Source organism: Canis lupus, chromosome 26 (assembly GCF_048164855.1).
Source record: "Canis lupus baileyi chromosome 26, mCanLup2.hap1, whole genome shotgun sequence".
Lineage (NCBI taxonomy): Eukaryota > Metazoa > Chordata > Mammalia > Carnivora > Canidae > Canis > Canis lupus.
In genome coordinates this window covers 18,374,135-18,397,591 of record NC_132863.1, presented here as the reverse complement: position 1 = coordinate 18,397,591, position 23,457 = coordinate 18,374,135, and the positions used below count along the sequence as shown (strand labels likewise).

The window sequence follows — 23,457 nt, the reverse complement described above, 5'->3', positions numbered from 1 at the left end:
GCTCAGTGGTTGAGCATCTGCCTTTGGCTCAGGTCATGAGCCCAGGGTCCTAGGATCAAATCCTGCATTGGGCTCCCTGTGGGGAACCTGTTTCTCCCTCTGCCTAGGCCTCTGCCTCTCTCTGTGTGTCTCTCATGAATAAAATCTTAAAAAAAAAAAAAGAACATGTTAAGCTACTTAAATTTTTTGAGCATTTGAGCACTTGTGAGAAATACTACAAAGAAAAGCAAGTGATCAATAAAATTCAGGATAGTGATGACTCTTAGGGTAGAGGAGGAGATAGGATTGTGGGGAGTACTAAGGAGATGTCAAAAATGAAGATAGTGTTGCATTTCTGAAGCTGAGAGGTGGGTATACTGGTGTTCATTGGGACTCTCTATACAGTACATATAAACTTTGTATAACCTCTCACTTGTAATAGATATTTCATTTGATTTAAATTGGGGGACTAAGATGATGTGTAAAAGTGTAGGACATAGCCCTAAGCCATCTCTACCGTGAATTCTTAAAGAGAAACATAAGTTAGAAAACATGAGTTATTGAAAAGGAGCCAACGATTTAGTCAAAATCACAAATAAAGGAGTAGAAAAACCAAATATATGACTGTGAAAGAAAACTCACCAGAAAAGTGAGTCCACAAAGCCAGTTTTAAAAAAAAAAAAGAATTTCACTCTGATTTTAAAACCTGATGAATCCATTAGGTCTATGGCAAAAGTAGGATACAAGAGCTCAGGGCAGAGATAGGAGAGCAGAAGCACAAAAGAGCTGGTGAGGCTGGGGGCCAGGGGGACCATCTTAAATGGTCTGAAATGGTTTCTCCTGGAAGCAGGCAGAGTGAGAGTTCTTGGTACAGACCTATTTGACTCTTGAAACTGAATGAGTGTCCAATTGCCTTGTTTCAAAAATGATTAAAAGTACCCCTTTCGGGTAGCCCGGGTGGCTCAGCAGTTTAGCGCCGCCTTCAGCCCAGGATGGGATCCTGGAGTCCCGGGATCGAGTCCCACGTCGGGCTCCCTGCATGGAGCCTGCTTCTCCCTCTGCCTGTGTCTCTGCCTCTCTCTTTCATGAATAAATAAAATTTTAAAAAGAAAAAAGTACCCCTTTCTACCTCTACCTCGTGTTTGAGCATCCTTGCTATCTCCCCGCCCCAGGGTTCGGGCTGCGGGATCTGGGAGACCCTGTGTTGATCCACTGGTCTTCCCTGTTCTCAGACAACCTTCCAGCACCCAGTCTACCCTGGCTCTGGATGCTGGGGCTGCTGAAGAATACGGATGTTCAGTGTTCCTCAAACCTTGCCTACATTCATTCTTGTTTCCGGGTAGAAACTTGGTCCCCAGTCCCCTGTTCCCCCAGGGTACTGCTGCTCTGTTCCCAAGGCTCCCTGGAACTCAGAGCCTCAGGGCTGTCAGCCCCTGCTCTGACTCCAGCACAGCCACTCCCTGGGTCTGGCCCCTTTTCCCTCTGGATCCCATTCCCCCTTGATTCTGTTGATCACACCTGGACATTCAGCATGGAGTGGGAATGGCAGCAGTGGAAGAGGCGGCCCATGAGGTTTCTTTACCATCACCATGGCAATTTCAGGCCAGGTACAGCGGGTAGGGCTCTGGAGGTGGTGGGGTTGGACAACTCATCTTAGGCCCTCTGTTCGCCCCAGCTCGTTGGGACTCTTGGACATCAGGAATCCCTGGGAGAGAAGACAACGCTGTGGAGCCCCCATTTCAAAGGTCTACCCCACTTCTAACTCAAAGTGTGACTCTCTGAAGACCACTTCTGTGAACAACCATATCTTCCCCTGCAAAATATAAATTATCTCCTGACACCACACAGATCAGCCTGCAGGTGGAGTCAGGGGTAAGAGAAAGGATCGAGCTGGAGTAAGGAAGTGATATTATGGGGGTGATTCCTTCTGGAGCAGACTGTTGGAGAACATGCAGCCTGGGGGAGATTTTGATGATGAATTTGGAGTGGGTGGAGTAGGGGGGATATGAAACTCTGATTGTGACCCAACTATGGCAGGAGTATTTGGAACCAGACTTAAGTCTGGATTCTCAGCCCACAAAGCAGACAGTCTGTGCAGAAAAAAAATGATTCGGGCAGCTCGGGTGGCTCAGCGGTTTAGTGCCGCCTGCAGCCCAGGGCATGATCCTGGAGACCCGGGATGGAGTCCCACGAAGGGCTTCCTGCGTGGATCCTGCTTCTCCCTCTGCCTGTGTCTCTGTCTCTCTCGCTCTCTCTCTCTCCTCTCTGTGTATTCTCATGAATAAATAAATAAAATCTTTAAAAAAAAGAAATGATTCCCCAGCTTCTGATACTTTTGGATCCTTTCCCCCCAACACCCTTCAAATCCAACTCTCCTGTCTTACACAGAGGTGAAACTGGGGAAATCAGGGTAGAAATGACTGCTTCAGGAAGATGAACCACTGCAGGGATGAGGGAGGTGACAAGTCAGGACCTCAGTGTGAAGCCCTAAAAATCAAGCACAAATCTTCAAGAGAGATCAATGACTTAACCACTGGGCCCTGGGATGAAAAACCATGGGGACATCATTGATCAAGATGACAGTGTCCATGGGAATTAACGTCACTGGTGGGTGAAATTAATTATTTTAATTACCTAGTGGAGGGAAAAAGCACCAGAGAGTAGAAGTGCCTGAAGAAGGTTTAGGCAGGTAAAAGGAAAAGCTTCTTTGATGCCACCTAAGCTCAGAAACACCAAGGCCAGAGAGGCCATCTGTAGAGAGAGTGGAAAGTGCATTTTTTCCAATGCATCAAGTGTTAAGGCTACACACCTAGGGATTCAAGACTTACCTAGATTTTCTTGAGTTATGAGAGCCTATACCTACAGCCATTTTTTTCTCCAGAATGCATCACTAAGAGAGGGTACTGATCAAGAACTGAGGAGAAGTTCAAATGCAAGAAGGATTAGATATTATCAAATTAAATTAACAAATTAAACCAGATGATACCCATTAAAAACAACAGCATGGCCCCTCCAAAGGAGCAGATACCAGAAAGAATGGGAGGAGGCCAGCATAAGCTCTCAGGGCATAGGGGTCCCTGGAAGGGGATTACTCTGTAACACCCTGTGAACAACCAGCAAATGAGCCCCAAAGACGACGGAACGGAAGAGAACAGAGAATAAACGAGAAGAGTCATGGCCCAGTAAGAGAAATGCTTTGAAGACCGAAACCCGTGCTGCCATCTCCAGGACCATCTGGTCATGAAACCCTTCCAGAGAGAGGTCCTCAAACCCAAATTCAGGCTTGGGCCACGCACGCACCAACCCTGGCGAGGTCCCCGGTGCCCCCAATCATGTCCCACCTGCAAGGACCTCCTTCCCTTCTCCAGAGAGACACGGGCTTAGCATTGAACTTGGGACTTCACTCCCCGCCCCCCAGGTGATAACATGATTACAAGGTGAGGGTACCCGAAACAGTCACATACGTTTGTTTTCAGTAATGGGAAACACACCCGAAAGGAGCACCAATCACCTCACCTAGAGAGTCCTCCTCGGGAAGTGGCCCCACTAGCCACGTCCACAGGCCTCGGGCGTGGGAAGTCCAGAGGGAATGAAACGTGGCTCCCTGGGTGGCTGCTGAGCAAGCTCTGGCCTTGGCCTCACTGAGCCCCTGGATGGAGGCCTGAGGTGTGCACGGATGGCCAAGGTCTGGGAGGCCGCGGTGCTCCGCGTGTCTCTTGGCAGCGAATCCCAATGAGGAGCGGCCCTGGCGCAGAGCCCCAGGTGCTGGCCCGATCCCTGCACAGTCGTTGGTGGGGTAGGTTCTCCAGGTGGCTCCGGGGGGGGCGCAGCAAAGGCACCACGCGGCGCTCACCCTTGCCCGCAGCCCGGGGGGCAGTCCCCGGTGAGTCCTGTCCCTGGGCTGCCCCTCCCGTGTCTGCCCTGCTCTCAGGCTCTCCCGGGGCCACTCAGGAGGCGGCGCAGGCGGAGGCCCGAGAGGCGAGGACGCGGACCCAGCTGGCCCGGCGGAGGCTGCGGGCAGGCTCCAGGCCTCTGAGTCCAGGCCCTGGCCTGGCAGACGTGAGGGCCGAGACCAGGAGGGCAGCGAGAGGGAGCCCCGCGGGGCACAAGGGGCCCGGGAAGCCAGGGGCGCAGAGTCCCTCCAGGGTCCGCCGAGGCCTGTCCTGGCCCCAGTGGGGCCGCGGGGAGGCACCTGTGCTCTCCCAGGCTCCGTCCAGGCGGAAAAGTGAACCTGAGGGGACGGGAGGGGCTTGGGTCATGCTGTGGGGGGAGGAAGCCGCCCACGGGGCCACCTGCGGCCGCTGCATCAGCTCGCAACCCCGGTCCACGCCGGCCTGGAAATGGCAAAAGGAGAGAGTGAAAGGCCCAAGCGCTTTGATCGTCCTCACTGCCTGTCGGTTCTCAGAACCGTGTGCCTCGTGTCCTGCTCAGAGCGGGAGGCCGGGGTGGACAGGGCGGGTGGGGGGAGGGCAGGCCTCGCGGCCAGCCCCGGGTTTCCTCCCGGCCCCGGCAGGGTGGCCAGGGCCGGGGATGCGCGCAGGGTCCCGTGGGCCCGGCCTCCGGCATCTCTCCACCTGGCGGTCCTTCCGGGAGTCTGACCACTTGACGCCCGCAGCACGGTCAAACACCAGCTGGCGCAGAATCAGCAGCGAGCACAAGCTCGGCTCTGAGGACGACCTGCTGACTGGTGTGTCTGCTTAGAGGCTGTTGTCAAGCGTGGGGGGCATATACAAAATAATGTCACCGCCAACAGGGTCATGGAAATTTCGCCTCGTTTCCATGACCCTGGGTCCCTACGGGGCAGGAAAGCCAGGGACCTCCTTCCTGTTGGACGTGCAGGGCCAGAGCCCAGGTGGGCAGGTGGGGAGGCTGTACAGCGTGGGGCGAGCCTGGGAAGGTGGAGATCAGGGTTTTATAGGGGGGAGAAGGGGGTGAGAGCCGAAGGGGCTGCCTGTCTGCAGGGGGAGGAGCTCGGGGGCTGCTTCAGGCCTTCCCTGTGCACTAGAGACCTCGGAGGAGCCTGGAGGAAGGTGCTGGGAACCTGCAGGAGCCCGGGAGTGTGTGCAGGTGGTGAGCGGGTCCTTGGGCCCCGTCACCTGCTCTGACCTCTCAGCCCGGCTGCTCAGCCCGGCTCGGGCTCGGGCTCCGGCTCCGGCTCCGGCTCCGGCTCCGGGTGTGGCCCCGGGTGTGGCCGTGTCCCTGCGGCAGCTGGTGAGCTGGGGCTCTGTCCTGGCCTGGCCGAGCTGGGGGGGGGGGTGCGGGGGAGGGGGCTGGCCTCCCGTCCTCGTCCCCAGGAGCGGGTCAGCAGCCAGCCACTCCAGCGGCCTCCTTCTGCTCTGGGGCTGCAGGGAGGAGGAGGGCGGTGTCCGAAGGGGGCGTGGTCGGCGTGTCTGCCACCCCGTGAATGCACACTTACGGCCACGCGTTTGTGGGCACGCGCTGAGCAGAAACGTCCCCGTGAGCTGAGTGCCCGGGATCCGATTCTTCTGAGCAGCCCGGGAAACTGTCGGCTCCGTGTCCACCCCAACAGGTGGGATCCCAGGATCCTGGCCTAATCCCTGGGTCCGAGCCCCAGCCCCCACCTCCCCCGGGTCCCAGCCTGTCCCCGGTGTGCTCTCAAGGAGGCCTGGAGCGGGGCGCAGGAGGGAGTCCAGCCCCCGGAGGTGGGCCTGAGCCCGGAGGCCTGTCAGCCTGCCCAGCCCCGCTGCGCGCTGTCACCTCTTACTGGGCAGGTGGCGGCTCCCCCATCCTCACCTCCTCCTCTGGCCACCGCCAGCAGCAAGGGACCTGCGCGTCTGCAGGCCCAGGGCAACCCGTGTATACGCCCTGTCCCTGCGGGGCCGACCCTGTGACTGTTGGCCGCCTCCCTGAGCCCGAACGTTCCAGGAACTGCTCTCCCGGCTGAGCCTGGAGCGGCAGATGGCGCGACGCCCTGCGGAGTCTGACAGAGGCTTTGTCGGTTTAACTGACGGTCTCCAGGGAGCCAACTGCCGGCGGTGATGCTGACCGGTGAGCGGCATGGCCCCTGGGCGACTGGCCAGCAGCTGCCTGTGGAGGGACAGACCCTCAGAGCCTGGAGGGCCTGAGAGGGAGGTGGAACGGGAGACAGGGCTGTCGTTGGCGGAACACAGGCTCTCTGAGTCACTTCCTTACGGTTCTCCTCTTTTTGCTTTTCTACAGGTTTATCAAGATGTAACTCAGATACCATGCAATTTACTCATTTTAAAAAAGATTTTATTTATTTATTCATGAGAGACACACAGAGAGAGGCAGAGACATAGGCCAAGGGAGAAGCAGGCTCCCTGTGGGGAACCTGATGTGGAACTCGAACCCAGGACCCCGGGATCATGACCTGAGCCAAAGGCCGTCACTCAATCACTGAGCCACGCAGGTGTCCCCAGTACTCATTTTAAATGTACACTGGTTTTTAGTATACTCAGAGTCACATATCATCGCCACAAACTAATCTTAGAACATTTTTATGACCCCAAAGAAAAACTCTCTACTCATCTGCAGTCCCCCCTCTATTCGCCACCCCCCTCCCAGTCCTAGACAACTACTAATCTACTTTGTCTAGAGATTGCCAATTTGGACACTTCATATAAATGGAGTGATACTGTATGTGTTTTTTTATAACCAGCTTCTTTGACAGAGTGTTTTCAAAGTCCTTCCTTATTAAATCATATATCAAATTTCATTCTGGCGGTGCCTGGGTGGCTCAGTCGATTCAATGTTAAACTCAGGTCATGTCTCAGGGTCCTGAGTTCAATCCGTATGTGGGGCTCTGAGCCGAGTGCAGAATCTGTTTGGGATTCTCTCTCCCTCTTCCCCCCCCCCCCGCCTTGCACACATGCGCTCTCACATTCTCTCTCAAAAACAACCACTTCATTCCTTTATTGCTAAAAATATTCTATTGTACGTAGAAACCACATGGTAATCATGCATTTATCAATGAATGAGAATTTGGATTATTTCCACTTTTTGTCTATTACAACTAAAACTGCTATGAACATTTGTGGTGTTTGCATGGATACAGGTTTTCCTTTCTCTTGAGCATATACCTAGGAGTGGAATTTCTGGGTCAAAGTGTTCAACCTTTTGAGGAGCCACTAAACTTTCCTTTTTTTTAGGTGCCTGTGCCTTTTAAATTCTCACCCACAATGTGTGTGTGTGAGGACTCCCATTTGTGCCCCAACCTGACCCTTGTTCCTACCTGTCTTTTTGACAGACCCCTAGGGGGATGGTATCAGCATTCATCCCAGTGAAATGGTGCCTCATTGTGCTTTTAATTTGCATTTCTCTAATGACTAATGGTGTTGAACATCTTCTCATGTGCTTTCGGCCTTTGTAGATCATCTTTGGAGAAACATCTATTCAAATCTTTTGCTCATATTTTAGTGGATTTTTTTTGTCTTTTTATTGAGTTGTCAGAGTCCTTTATGTATCTTAGATAAGGGTCTCTTACCAGAAAAAAAGTATCTTATCAGATGTATAATTTGTGAATATTGGCTTCCATTCTGTGAGCTGTCTTTTCACTTTCTTGGTGGTGTCCTTTGAAGCACAAAATTTTAAATTCTGATAAAGTCCGACTTATTTTTTCTTTAGTAACTTGTACTTTGGGCCTCATACCTAAGCAATCATTGCCTAACTCAAGGTCACAACAATTTACTCCTATGTTTCCTTCTAGAAGTGTAATAGCTTAGCCCTTACATTTAAGTCTTTGATCCATTTTGAACTAATTCTTGTATATGATGTGAGATGGGGATCCAAGGTTACTATTTTGCCCCTGGCTAGCCAGTTGTTCCAGCACCATGTGCTAAAAAAACTATCCTTTCCCCAGTGAATTATTTTGGCATCTGTCTCAAAAGCAATTCATCATAAATATAAGGGTGTCTTTCTGGACTCTTGATTCTAGTTCATTGATCTGTGTCTATCCTTTTTTTTTTCTTTTAAGAATTTATTTATTTATCCATGAGAGACACAGACAGAGGCAGAGACACAGGCAGAGGGAGAAGCAGGCTCCATGGAAGGAGCCTCCGACGTGGGACTCGATCGACGTGGGACTCGATCCCTGATCTCCAGGATCACACCCTGGGCCAAAGGCGGCACTAAACAACTGAGCCACTGGGGCTGCCCCTATGTGTCTATCCTTAGTGCTAGTACCACACTGTTCTGATTTCCTGTAGCTTTGTAATAAGTTTTGCCACCAGGAAGTGTGAATCCTCCAACTTTGCTATTCTTTGGCCAGATTATTTTGGCTCTCCTGGGTCCCTTGACTTTCTGCATGAATTTTAGGATCAGCTTGTCAGCTTGTTGGACATCAGCTGGAGTTTTGATAGGCATTCTTTTGAACCTGTAGATCCACTTGAGAAGTTGTATTTGTCAGGCTTTGCCAGAGAAACAGAATATATGTATATGCACAGGCAGGTGGGAGCAGAGATGCGTCCCTGCCCATCAGTGTCTCCAGGTGTCCACATGCACAACACGGCTGACACCACTATGTGCCCTGTGACATGAGTCCCGGTGACCCATTTATCACTGAGAGCCCGCCGTGCCTGCACACTGAGGTGGAGCCATAGACCCCACCACCCTCCTTGCTCTCGAGAGATCCACAGGGCTCTATCTGGTACTCTGCAGTGATCAGTAACATGCCAGAAGACCCTGGTGCCAGGCACTCTGCTAAGGAGCAGGTCCTCTGAAACCACATGTTGCCCCCCCAGGGATCCTCCCAAGGCCACAGGGTGGGGGTCCCACGTGAGAATCTTGCCCACGCTGGCTGCTAGTACTGATGGGAAGGGCATCTCCTAGGGTCTCTGGGCTGGAATTTATTTATTTATTTATTTTTATTTTATTTTATTTTTTTATGATAGTCACAGAGAGAGAGAGAGAGAGAGAGAGAGAGAGGTAGAGACATAGGCAGACGGAGAAGCAGGCTCCATGCCGGGAGCCCGACGTGGGATTCGATCCCGGGTCTCCAGGATCGCGCCCTGGGCCAAAGGCAGGCGCCAAACCGCTGTGCCACCCGGGGATCCCTGGGCTGGAATTTAAAGTTAGAGTTCTGCTGTAACCAGATGGTCATCTGGCTGCATGTGAAGCCCACCTGGGAGCCTTCCCCAAGTTCCTGCCACTGCTCCTGAAACAACTGTTTGGTGGTGCTGAGTGAACATCAGGAGTTGTAAAGCACCCCCAGACAAATGCAATGTACAGCCGAGGTTGAAACCCTCTGCTCCAACCCTTCACCCTTCTAGTAAGTACCTCATTGTCACTTGGTAACTCCCTCATCAAAACATCTGTTGCCATCATGGTGACCGACTGTCTTGGTGTGCCCAGGGCTGAGAGACACTCTGAGGATGTGAGCCTTTCCCTGCTAACACCAGCTCAGTCGTGGGCCAGTAGGGATGGCTGGTCATCCTCGTTGCCATACACCAGTCCCAACCTCCAGCCTCATCTTCCCCTGTACCAGGGCCTAATACTTCCTCCTCCAACCCAGCAGTCTATCCTCAGTGACTCCCATTCTTATCTCAACCCTCAAACTCATTCATTTATTCACTCACTGTAGTAATTCTATCAGCAGCTGCATAGCCACACCCCTCCTCCCCTAACGGGGACTCTCTTCACCTGAGATTGCTATATGCTTCCTTTACACATTTCAGGGGGACTTGGTTACTCTATGGAGCAGCCATCTCTCCACCAGAGCGTGGGGGTCCCTCATAAGTCCCAAGCCTCAGGCACACAAACCCACCTGGGTCTTTGCGCCAATACCTAAGAATTCCTCCACCATCCCCCAGTGTATCCTCTTCAATCTCCTGCTTCCTTATTGACAACATTCCTAATCCCAAATCTCAAACCCAGCTATTCCCTAAGACTCTTGTAGCTATTCCATCTCCAACCCAGAGACCACACTCAAATCTAAGGGATGGGGAGGGGGGCTGGGTAGTCCAGTCGCTTAAGCCTCCAACTCTCGATTTCGGCTCAGGTCATGATCTCAGGGTTGGGTGATTGAGCCCCAGATGGGGCTCTGTGCTCTGTGGAGTCTTCTGGAGATTCCCTCTCCCTCTGTCCCTCCCCCTGCTCCTGTGCCTGCGCTCTCTCTTTCTCAAATAAATAAAATCTTAAAAAAAAAATCTAAGGGATTTTTTTTCAGTGTGTTTCACTCTTGAGCTTCCCTGGAGGCTGGCTCACTGCTCCATCACGGGTGTTAGTTCTCCCCTCACGGAAGCCTGGCCCTGCGCTCTCCCAAAACCAGCTCCGCGGTTTATTCCTTCACCCCCCAACCCCCTCCCACTCCTGCACCCCTCATTCAGAGGCCTACCCAAAGCTGACCCTGCCAGGCACTATGCAAGCACTGACACACAGCCACAGACAGGCTCACTGCTCCTTTCACTGTGGCACAGATATTTAAAAAAAAAAAAAAAAAGGCTCTGTTTTATGGAAGGTTGAGTCTGAGACGCTCAGTAAACACCAGAACGAGATGGTCAGGAGCCATTCACTGTCAGGTCCAGAACTCGGAGGAAAGGAAGTGTGGACGAGAGGAAGGCATGGGGGAGGGGGGAGTTGGGGTGTGGACAGCAGCTGCAGGGACTTGCTTGTGCAGAGTGGGAAACAAGGAGAGAACCCGAGGCTGGCCAGGGGCGCCCCACAATGAGTTCCTGTGAGAGACGGCCGGCTGGGGTCCCAGGGGCACGGGGGCTGGCCTAGTGGCTCACCCCTCCTCTGGAGGATGCCCCTTGAATCCTTCCTGCTGTCTCCCTGGAGGCCTGTAGCAAAGACCTGCCTGGGGTGAGGGGCACAAAAGCAGAGGTCCCTCATCTAGTGATGGGACAGACGGCACAGCACAGCACAATTCACACCCTGCAGCAACCAGGATCCGGGAGAGGTTCGAGGTATTGAGCTACCGTGTGCCTTACACATTTTTCCTTTTTTTTTTTTTAATTTTTTTTTTTAAATTTATGATAGTCACACACAAAGAGAGAGAGAGGCAGAGACATAGGCAGAGGGAGAAGCAGGCTCCATGCACCGGGAGCCCAACGTGGGATTCGATCCCGGGTCTCCAGGATCACGCCCTAGGCCAAAGGCAGGTGCTAAACCGCTGCGCCACCCAGAGATCCCGCCTTACACATTTTTAAACCCCGAGGAACAGCTTTAAAAAGGCAACCGAAACCCCTGCCCCCTGGAACTTATATTTTGAGAAGGAGCATGGGAAGAAGCAACAAATAAATACAGAGAGAGTGATATGGGGCTGGGAGATTGCTGAGATTAAAAACACTTTGATGTGGGGACACCTGGGTGGCTCAGCGGTAGAGCCTCTGCCTTCTGCTCAGGTCCTGATCCCCACGTTAGGGATCGAGTCCCACTTTGGGCTCCCTGCATGGAGCCTGCTTCTCCCTCTGCCTGTGTCTCTGCCTCTCTCTCTGTCTCTCATGAATAAATAAATAAAATCTTAAAAATGGAGGAGGAAAGGGAGACTTCCTGTGAGCAGCCTTACAGCTAGCTGCCCCTGTCAGCTGGGTGAAAAGTGAAAGGTATTAAAGCAAACATGAATGTATTTGTAGGGAAGTAGAATGGGAGGAACTAATTTACACTGGGTTTTGTACAGCCACTTTGGGAGTCAGCGTGGTCTTATCCAATGAAGTTGAGCATGTAACTTGGACCCTGCCAATTCCGCCACTAGCTGAAACTTCACACCTCTGTCCCAGAGGACAGGTAAATCTTATTCAAAGGAACAAAACTAAAAACAATCCAAACGTGCATGAACAGAAGAATGGAGGAATAAATTGTGGTAGGACCACTGCCATGGAATACTCCATAGAGGTAAAAACATGCAAACAAGCTCTCTACACTTCAGTATGCAAGAAAGTCACAAACATGGTGGGGCAGCCAAGGAGTCCAGAAGAATGACACGGTGTAAAGAGATGCACAAAACACTTCAATGCATTCTTTGCATATATACAAAGAATTGTACTCAAGCTACAAAGCAAGGCAATAGATTGAGAACCAGGATTCTGGATCTAGGTTTCCAAGGATGTGGCTGGTGGTGAGCACACGGCGGGCCTGTTTCTGGAGCCAAGCGGTGGCTACACAGGGAGAGATTATGTGATTAGTTCTCTTTCTGCCTCATGGATGCAGTGTATGTGTTCTTTCGAGTTTGGCTACTGCATTTCGTTTTTCAAGATGGAGTAAAACACCCACACGCAAAAATTTAGTTTCAGTGAAATTGCTGAGCATCTGGACCACAGGGCTCAATCCTCCTCTGGACAGACTTCCTGCTAAAAAGTGATTTGGGAGCTTACCTCATTCAAGAGTATGCAAGGTAAGAGCTGGAGAGAAGTACAACAACAAAATGAAATAATTGAGAAGAAAAAAAAGAAAAGAAAAGGCAAAGCAAGACCCACTGAGAATGCGCACCAGAAGGTTAGAACAAAGACAACTCTGACCCAAATGGTTGGCACAAATCCCCACGCAGCCACGGTGAGATCTAACAGCTCCCAGAACAGAAGAGGAGACAGTGGGATGCTGTGACCTGGAGCTGGCTGAGCAGGCGGGGTGGGGAGAAGGAGGCACTAGGATAGAAGATCTTGGTGACTCAGCTCCAAGAGGAAAGAATGGCTTTCTGAGGGTCGGGCTATGGGGACCGGTCAGGGGAGGAGTTTTCCTGAAATAAAAACCTCTTAGAAGTTATTCTATTTAGGGGAATAAATAAGTTTGATTTTTAAAAAACAGAAAAGAGGGCACCTGGGTGGCTCAGTCGGTAGCCTTCGGCTCAGGTCATGATGCCGGGGTCCTGAGATCGAGCCCCACGTCGGGCTCCCCACTCAGCAGGAGTCTGCCTCTCCCTCTCCCTCTGTGATCTTTCTCGCTCTCTCTCAAAATAAATAAATAAAATCTGAAAAGATAAATAAATAAAAATAAAATAAGCCCCAGAAAATAATAGAAAGGGGGCCTTTCTTTGGCCATGAGCCAGCACTGACCAGAGTTGCTGTCCCCTGGAGGAGTCGCAGGCCTCTGCTGGCAAAGCGCTGGCTCCCTTCCTGGGCAATCCTACCGTCATCGAGGCCCTCCATAAACACAGCCCCTCCTACCCGCCAGAGTCTGTCCTCCTCAGGCTGGTCCCACTGCTGGCTACCAAGGACACAGAAACAGATGGGCTCCCTCAGTCAAACCTCTGCCCCTATTCCCCAACTTAAGTTGCTGAGACCCTGGTTTCCTGTGCTCCCTGTTGCTGCCACACTGCTCCCCAGGTCCAGAGCCCCAGGCTATAGCACCTCACCTTTCCCTGAGTTCCCAAAACCTGGCCACTCACCTGGGGACTCTGTTCCTCTTTGTTTCTGCTCATGGCATCTGCACACCTGGACTGTTAACCTGTGGCAATGCTACTCTCTTTGAACCTCAAGATATTTTTTTTCAGGGCACCTGGATGGCTCGGTGTTGAGCATCTGCCTTCGGCTCAGGCCATGATCCCGGGGTCCTGGGATGGAGTCCCACACTGGGCTCCCTGCAGAGAGCCTGCTTCTCCCTCTGCCTATGTCTCTGCCTCCCTCTCTGTTTCTCTCAGGAATAAATAAATCTTTAAAAAATAAATAAAAGATATTTCTTTCTAGTGCAAACCTGAGATGTATAATTGACTTCACTGTGGACAGATGAGGTGGGGAGAGAGAACTAGGAGCTAGAAGTGGGGGAGAACAGCGCTGATAGGTCTCTCTGAGACTGGGACCTGGGCTGGGACAAGCAAGGGGCAATTCTCAGAATCAAGTCGGACTGAGGGGAGTAGTCTGAGGTCATGAGGGGGGATCCTTTTGCAGCCCCTACCCTCACACCACAAGGGGAGCTTAGATTGGCCAGGAGGGCACAGAAGGGAGTAAAAGGCTAGTTGCCCAGCAATCAAACTAGAAATCCATAATGTAAAGATAATGAGAAAATCTCCAAAATACTTGAGAACTAATCCACACGTTCCAAATAATCTAGGAATCAAAATGGAAATCTTGGGAAATTTCAAAAATAGAATAAAATGAATAAAAATATCTTGCCGTCTGTTCTCCTATATTTAGAACAACCTTGAACAACTTCATGGGCAAAGTGACCCACTTTGTGAAACCCATTTTTTGTGTGTGCAGAGGTATGGGTGTCTAGAATACATATACGTAGATGTGTGTGTAATGGCACTATGTAATCCTTCTCAGAAAGAGTAGGACTCGCCAAGTCAGCAACAGCTCCAGAATGCATCAGAAATGTGTTCCCCTAAGTATCACGAGATGGCAGCACATGCACACAGCATTTGGAGCTCTTTCACCCACTCATTAGGTCGCGATTAAACAGACCTGCAACGCCTCTGCCCTCTGGAAAACCCCACACTTAAAGGTTTACAACGAAGCATGCTTTCATGCTAATGTATTGCAAATGCATGAAGAATTTCTTTAGGCAGATACATAGATTCAAAGGATGACCATAGATCATGTCATTAGACTTCTTTACCTCTTGGTAAAGAGTATGTGTCTTGCACCTGAAGTCAGAAATTAACCATATATGATAAAAGAATTTCTTAATCACAACTTAACTGCTTTGGTTCATGGCTTGAGACTAGCTGTGCTGGACACTTTCCCTGCATCTCATTTGTTGAGAATTTAGCCAGATGCTGGACCTATTGGTGATGCCTTACATGGATTATGCTTTAAAATTTACTGCAGCCGTTTGGGGGGGCGATTATTAATAGCTTAGTTTTACAGACGGGAAAAGTAAGGACTGGAGCCATTAGGAACTTTGGTAACAGCCCAGAGCTAACGAAGCCCTTGAGGTGCCCTCTGAGCCCAACCAACCTGACTCCCAATGGCCCCAGTACACGAGGAGTCCTCTAGGTGACGCTCATGTCTAGGCTTTTACTGATTCATGATTCCCTGAAGTCTAGAAGGAATGATTTAACTGAAGGGGTCTTTCTTCTTTCATCAAGAATATTTTGCTATTAATATGATCATTGACATGTTCGATCTAATACTGATTGAGAATAGCCCTTAGTTTGGAAGAGTGAAAATAGTAACTAGCAACTTATTGTCAAAAAAAAAAAAAAAAAAAAAAAAAAAGCTTCAGCGGGTTAAGCCCCTGACTCTTGATCTCAGTCTGGGTCTTGGTCTCAGGGTTGTGAGTTCAAGCCCCATGATGGGCCCAGTGTTGGGCCCCACACTGGGCATGAAACCTATTTAAAAAAAAGTTTCATAACATTACATGGACACCTGATGGGTGTTTTTTTTTTTTTCCACTTCAGTAATTGTAGGACTAAAATGACATTGACACCCAAAGTGTCATTGGTTGGCAAAAGATTGCTAGAAGTGCAGATCTCAGGTAAGCACATACAGCTCGTTTTGCATGGCCCACATCCAGACACAGGGCTACTTTGGTGTTGGGCAGGGGCAGGAGAGGTGGCTGGGTGTGAATGGTTACATCCTTCTTTTAAACTTTGGAAAGTTGGCCTTTTTCAATTCCTATTTATGACCATGATTGGATGAGATCAAAATACTCGACAACACGTTGTACTTAAGTAACTGGATGGTGAATGGATGAAAAGACAGGTAGGCAGGCAGGTAGGAGGGAGACAGGTGAAGTCTGTTTGATGCACTTTTACCTCACCTGCACAGAGAACATCCATGGGGAATCCTGCCTCCCCATGGCCACTCCAAGCCTGGCAGTTCATACTCACCCACCTGACTCAGGCACTCAGGCACCAAGCACATTTGGGGGAAGGAAACAAAATTCAGTTCAGGATAAAGAAATAGGAAATCAGAAGTCCGTGTCTTATTATTATTATTATTGAAAATGCCAAACCCATCTAATGCATAGCATTGTGTGTGTATAGTTAACGGTATTATGTTATGTACTTGAATGTTGCTAAGAGATTAGATCTTAAATGTTCTCACACAAAAAAGAAATATAGGGTAGCCTGGGTGGCTCAGGGGTTTGGCGCCTGCCTTTGGCCCAGGGCGTGATCCTGGAGACCCGGGATTGAGTTCTGCGTCCGGCTCCCTGCATGGAGCCTGCTTCTCCTTCTGCCTGGGTCTCTGTCTTTCTCTGTGTGTGTGTCTCATGAATAAATGAATAAAAATCTCTCTTTTTTTTTAAATCTCTTTTTAAAAAAAGAAATATAATTATGTGACATGATGGAAGTAATAGCTAACACTATGCTGGTAATCATTTGGGGATATTTAAGTGTATCACATCAACACATTGTACACCTAAAACTCACACATGTCATATGTCACAATTAACAAAAAAAAAAGAAAATGCCAAATCCTATCAGAACGTATTTGGCATATGGGTTTCCACTAGAAATAATGTCTCTGATTTCTGATATAGCACACTCTTGGTATATGTGGCTTATATAAGCTATATAAAGCCTTCATATTAACCCTGTAGGTTGGGCATTAACTCTTTCTCCAAATCAGGAGAATGTGGTATCGTGTAACTTTCCTAAGTGATCTATCTGGGAAAAAAATGAATTTATTTAAGTGGAAGTCTTTTGCACCTTGCTAAGGAGAGTGAAATATCATCTAAGAGAATCAGGGATTAAATGCATGAAGAACTGTTAGATATCGGGCCAGCCCTGCAGACCCACTGAGGCTGGCTAGTGGCTGAATGTGGTGGAAGCTGGGTAGAAGTGCTGCTTGCCCTTCTCCAGCATGTTCAGTTGTGTGGGTCAAGATGCAGACTTGGAAGTGAGGTGGATGTAATCAGAGGGGTGTGATGAAGCAGGACAGGGTGGGGCCTGGGGGCACAGGTGAGGAAGGGAGTTCAACAACTGACTGTCTAAAGCTGGACAAGGCAGGAGGCATGCTGTAGTTAAGGATGAATCAATGCACTGGTGGTCTTGTTGGGAGGAGGACACACAAGGAGGTGGAACAGTGATAGGAGTGAGGGATGCATGTTCTGTTCTGAAGGGGTGTCAACAGTGGGCAGAACAGGTCTAGGGTATGACCGTGGGAATGAATGGCTGAGCAGACAAGATCATTGGTGGAGAACTGAAAGCCCTTATGTTGGAAATATTATTTAAAGATGTTGATATTTCCAAGGCTCATGACTGGAGAGTGTTCTAGAAAGTGACAGTGAGCCAGGAAGGGAAGTCTTCAAGGAAGAGAGGCATCTACCCAGGCTTTGTGGTAAAAACGAGGGAGGATGTCCCAGGACAGTGAGTGTTGAGGAAGATACTCATCCACCTTCAGGCCCATAGATACACGAAAAGTCTAGAAAAGACCCAAAGCTTGAGAGGGCAGCAGGGAAAATGAGGTTTCACTCAGATCTGCACAGTCTAATATAGCAGATACCAGCCACACATGGCTACAGAGCACTTTGGAATGAGCAACTGAATATTTAATTGAATTCCAATTAAGTTAAAATTGAAGCACTATAAATATTTTTTCTGTTAAACACAGCTTTAATGTTCTGGCAGGACTAAATTTCACTTTAACCATCAAAAAACCAAATTTAAATATACCCTAAGTGTAAAATACACATCAGATTTCAGACAGTATGAAAAAAAGATATAAAATATCTCATTAATATTTCTATACTTTTTTCTTGTTGAAATATATTGGACTACATAAAATATATTTTTGCATTTTAGATCTATTGTGTTTGATGAAATACATTTTAAAAAAATATTTTATTTATTTATTATGAGAGACAGAGAGAGAGAGGCAGAGACACAGGCAGAGAGAGAAGCAGGCTCCATGCAGGGAGCCTGATGTGGGACTCGATCCTGGGACTCTGGGATCACGACTGAGCCACAGGCAGACACTCAACCACTGAGCCACCCGGGCATCCTAATAAAATATATTATTAAATTAATTTTATCTGCTTTTTTATTATTGCAGTATAATTGACATATAATGTTATATTAGTTTTACCTGCTTTTTTTCTACTTATTTTAATGTGACTACTAGAAAATTTAGAATTACACCTGTGGCTCACATTATATTTCATTGGGCAGTGCTGGATTAAAGAATGATGATGAAGGGACAGCTAGAAAAGAGGTAGAAGACACAGGGCACTTAGCTGACACCTGCCCAAGTGTTCCAGAAGGCATGGTGGAATGAATAAATAAATAAATAAATAACCAACAGCATGTACTGAAAAACAAAAACAAAATTCAAAAAGAAGGAAGGTTTCAGGGGTTGGCTGGGCTGCCGGAAAATGTCAGTAAGGCCAATGGATAGTCACATGAGGACGAGTGTCACAGGGCTGAGAGATGTCTAGGGAGCCCTGAGATACTTGCGGTTCCAAGAAAAAGCAGACACCAAGGTCAGAAAGAGATAGGTCCTGATTTTCTCAAGGTAGATACTGATGGTGAGGCCGTGACTTTAAAGGCAAGGGAGTGATCCAGTTCTAGTCAGGGACTCCCATTCACTCTGTCAAAGGAGGTAGGGAAAACAGAAATACTTTGAGGGAAGCATCCAACAGGATTTGCTGATGGATTGGACATGGGGCATGGAAGTGTAAGAGGTGTCAAGGTGTCACTCTAAGATTTGGCCTGAGCAACTGAAAGAATGGAGTTGCCTTTAAAAAAAAAAAAAAATTATTCATGAGAGACACCAGAGAGAGGCAGAGACATAGGCAGAGGGAGCGGCAGGCTCCCCATGGGGAGCCTGATGCAGGACTCAATGCCAGGACCCCAGGATCATGACTGGAGCTGAAGGCAGATGCTCAACTGCTGAGCTACCGAGGTGCCCCTGGAATTGCCTTCTATCAAAAAGGGGAGACCACAAGTAGGATGTTGAGGGGTGGTAGTGGACATCATGACTTCATATGGGGGTATGTGAGATTTGAGGACCCTGTCGGACCTCCAAGTAGAAATCTTGAAGGAGCAATTGGCTACAGGGATCTGCAGTTCACAGGAGAGATGAAGCTAGAGATATAAATCTGAGGGTCTTTGCAACTAGGTTGTAGTTAAAAAGCTCTTTGTTGTGAATTCTAAGATCAAAGAATTCTAGATCATCCAGTTATCTCCTTATAGCTTGCTGAGTAATCATGATATAAATAACTTCCAATTTATTTTGTAGGGTGACTTTTTTTTTTTTTTTTTTTTTACAAATGTATCTTCCATTGACATTTGGCCCAATCTAGTATTACCCCGAACCCAAAGCAGCTGATAGAAAGTACAAGGTCCAGAAGCCAGGTTGGTATTTCTACATTTTATAACATAAAGAATCTATAGCTTCTCATCAAGAACTTTTTTACCCTCTGCTTGCCCCTGCTTACAAGATGCTCTTGCCTCATTGCAAACATTCCCCACACACACACACTTGGATTTTGTAACAAAAAATAAAAACACTGGGTAAGAATTTTGGGGGTTGAACCAGCCCCATCACCCCAGCTAAAGAAAGCCATTTATTCCTTGTTAAGCCAACTGGTAAACAAGCAGTCCTCCTGTCCAGACTTTCAGCAGAGAGGTTCCCACACAGAAATTAACCAACAGCATGTACTGAAAAACAAAAACAAAATTCAAAAAGAAGGAAGTTGCATCAGATGAATCTGTCTTCTCTTCTGCAGTTCCTTGGCTAGCTAACACAAAAACACCAATAAACTCTTGTTTATCACCTTTAACCCTAAGATAGTTCTGCATTCTACTTCCTTCCCTCAGAGCCCCTACACTGCCCATGCAACCAGTACTACAGATGCCTCTTTGCATGGACATAACTGGAAAGGCATTTAAAAGTGGCTCCCAAATCAAAGAGGGGATAAAGAACCACAGAAGTCAGGGGCTGGAAGCGTCTTTTTTTTTTTTTTTTTTTAAGATTATTTATTTACTTTTTTGAGAGAGAGCAAAGCAAGCAAGAGAGAACATGAGTGGAGTGGGGGAGAGGCAAAGGGAGAGGGAGAAGCAGACTCTCCACTGATCAGGGAGCCCGATGCAGGGCTCCATGCCAGGACCCTGAGATCATGACCTGAGCCAAAGGCAGACGCTAAACCGACTGAGCCACTCAGGTGCCCCCAGGGGTTGGTTATTTTAACGAACTGATTTCATCAATAAGGAAACCAAAGTCCAGAAAGGTGAGCTGACTTGCTCAAGTTTAGAACTGGTCAGTTTTTGCCTTCTCTTAACTTTTTGTTACAGAAAATTTCAAGTGGATACAAAAGTAGAATAGCATAATGAACTCGCAGATACTCCTCACTCAGCTACAGTGAGCAGCATTTTGCCAGTGTTGTTCTATCTATCCCCCCTTCTTTCTGTACTGGATTGTTTCAGAGCAAATCCAAGGTACATCACTTCTCTTGTACTACTTTAACATGCTTCTCTAAATCATATAAGAATATTAAAAAAATTAAAACCTGGGCACCTGTGTAGCTCAGTTGGTTGAATGCCTGACTTGATTTTGACTCAGGTTGTGCAATCCCTGGGTTGTGCAATCGAGCCCTGCATCCAGCTTTGCGCTTAGTGTGGAGCCTGCCTGAGATTCTCTCTCTCCCTCTGCCCCTCCCCTGGTTCGTGCTCTCTCTTTCAAATTAAATAGATAAATAAATAGATAGATAAATAAAATCTTTTACAAAATAAAAAAATACCTTTAATAAAATTAATGATGATTCTTTTAACATCATCTAATACCTGTCGGTATTCACTTCCCCATTTATCTCAAAGGTGTCTTTATAGCTGGATTGTTTGAATCAGGATTTAAAATCCCACACATTGCATTTGGTTGTATGTTTCTTAAGTCCCTATTGGTTTACAGCAGTCTTAGCTCTCTTTTTGTTTTAATGCCATTGATTTCTTAGAGAAAGTGGATCAATTGTCTTTAGAATATTCTATGTTTGGTTTTCTTACTTCCTATGGTGTCATCCATGTCCCATGGTGCCCTATCTATATTTCCTGTACACTGGAAGTCAGGTGTAGAGGCTTGCAAAGATTCAGATTCAGCTTTTGAGGCAAGAAGAACAGGGAGGAGGCAAACTGGAAATTTGCTGTGGCTGGGACGCCTGGGTAGCTCAGCGGTTGAGTGCCTTCGGTTCAGGGTGTGATCCCAGGGTCCTGGGATCGAGTCCCACGTTGGGCTCCCTGAAAGGAGCCTGCTTCTCCTTCTCCCTGTGTCCCTGTCTCTCTCTCTCTCTGTCTCTCTCATGAATAAATAAATAAAATATTTTTAAAAAGGTAAAGAAAATTTGCTGTAGCTACCCTTTGGGGGCCATATAATAGCTCCTGGCCATGTCTGGTGGTGCTAAGACCATTCTACAGGTACATCTGGCACTGGCCTGATCCCTCCATTGTAAAGCACTCCATCAACTTTAACACTGTCGTTCCAGCATCTCATGATGATCACTGCCTGCATTCATTGTTTCATGGTGCTTGCATTTGATGAATTTTCTGATTCTATCATTCTTTTTGCTTCTATTAGCTGGAATTCTTCTATAAAGGAAGACTTCCTTAGCAACTAGTAGGTTTTCCTGATATACAGCTGATCCAGTAAAGGGAGGATAAACACTTGAATCTGTACATTTATTTACCAATTGTCAGAGAATTGGGTGACTTCTAATGGTGACAAATGCAGGGTTTTCTGTTGTTTCATTTTGTTTTTGTATGATTATGATGTTTCAGTCCATTGTAGACATTATCCATTTTGGTGCCTGAACTGTTCAATCTTAGGCAAATGAAGGTCCCTTCAGATGGATTGTGTGTTCCTTTGACTTCATTCCATTAGCCTTTGACACCTTCCTTGCTTTTGGCAGAGTGAGATGCCATGCATGTCTCCTTCATGCCCTGCCCTAGACCTGTTAAAATGTTAAAATCTATTGTCTGCTGGTCTGGAGGGACTTGTGTGACATTCTACTGCCTCTCTTGATACCTCTTATTCCTTTGAGCTTGTCTGGCCCTTTCCTCCAGCTAACAGTCGTGGTCATTAGATGCTAGTCTTAAACATCTCTATGCTTGGCAAAGTACCTTGAGAGTTACACTTTGTGAGTTTATATGCCACTTTTCTTTTTAGGCCTTGGAAGTCCTTTGCATGCCCAGATCTAATGCTTTGCTTTGCTCTTTATTTTGCTTTTGGTTTTAACATGGCTGCTTCATAACCACATAGGCAGAAACAGGGAGAAGGAGAAGAAATCAGAACATTCTGGAGATTCAGGTGAGCCCTTGGAAGAATCCAGTTTCAATTCAGGCGTTCCTTTATCCCTTCCCTTCCAAACACCAGTCCCCTTGGCCCAAGGAAGATAAGCTCAGTTGAGGCAGGTTCTGGAATGGACATTTTGACATCCAATATCCAAAGAACAAATTTCCACCTACTGCTATCCACTTCTGACTCTTCCTCCGTTTCTGAGGATCAGAGATAAGGGACAGACAGCAGATGTAGGAGCTGCAGAAGCAGGAGGGAATGAAGCTCAGAGCTGGAGGTGAGACTCAGGGATGTGGAGGAATCAGGGAGGATGAGGAAGAGAGGGGAGGCCATGGGGGGCGGGGTGAGGCATGAAGATGGAGTGAAATTACCCAGTGCTCACATACTAAGCTAAAAGTCCAGTGGAATAAGCTGGAAGTCCAATGCTTTGTTTGTTTAGCATGGCAAAGAGGTTGCAAAACAATTTTGTCCTGAGATTGCTCAGGTCAACAATTATATCCTTTGTCATTTGCATATCAAAATATCCATACTTCCAAATGGGATGAGACCATCACTCATCCTGTTCAGTGTAACAGAAGGGGCCATGACCAGCTCCCCATGGAGGGATGGAAGACTCAGCATAAAAGGATGGGTAGATCTTGGATTTAGACAGAGGGTATGTGGCTGTGGCCCCTGACTGCCCAGAGGCCAGGACTGGGATATTCCAATTGTGAGTCAGCACAGGGGCAGGTTCTCGGTGAGGCCTGGAGCAAGGCTGTGCATGCCAGACCATCTAGGAAGCATCTGGTTCCAGACTGGTAAGTTTATTTCTCCCTCCCTCCCATTGTCAGCCAAGAGCCCTCACCCAACTTTGGAGGGAAGCCCAGAACTTGTTGGGACACCATGGGGGAAGCTGGCTAGATTACGGGGTCACAACATGCCAGTGACTGTTTGCAACAAATATTCATTCAATTTCAATATTAGCTTTACAAGTCATCTCACTGAGGAAGGTCCTTGGTGACCAACCCATCTCAGGATGAGCAAGGGGCCCTCACTACCCCTAATACAGCTCAACTTTAAACTGTTCTGATGATTAAGGCCTCTTAAAATACAGATGAAATGTGCTTACTCTGTGGTGTTGGTCACATGGCAGGAACTCAATAAAGGCTTGTAGAATAAATGAATAAATGGAGGAACAATGTCTTTTCTTGGGAGAAGCAGTTACCAGAACCAGTCTTTCCTGGTGTGTCAGGACAGTGTCCCTGGACCCTTGAGTTTATCCTAAGCATCCCATCTCCCCATCACCCACTCTGTGCTTTAAGAGAGCCAAGATAGAATGGCTTCTCCCACCCACATGGCTTCCAAGTGCCTGCAACCTAGTCTCAAGTGTTCAGACAAAAGAGACAGAGAAATAGGC

General features: G+C 48.0%; 1 long non-coding RNA gene across 3 annotated transcripts in view; it reads left to right on the top strand.

The window, feature by feature from the left end:
• The window catches only part of LOC140618136 (uncharacterized), a 43,973-nt gene that overhangs the window by 16,252 nt on the left and 4,264 nt on the right, over positions 1 to 23,457 (top strand). The window contains exon 6 of one of the 3 annotated variants that reach the window (XR_012018342.1): positions 22,026 to 22,073. The exons of 1 other annotated variant lie outside the window; for it this stretch is intronic. This is a non-coding gene — a long non-coding RNA (uncharacterized lncRNA). Of the gene's footprint in view, positions 1 to 7,933; positions 10,093 to 22,025; positions 22,074 to 23,457 lie in introns of those variants that run through there. One more of the 3 variants, XR_012018341.1, reaches the window with a different exon arrangement.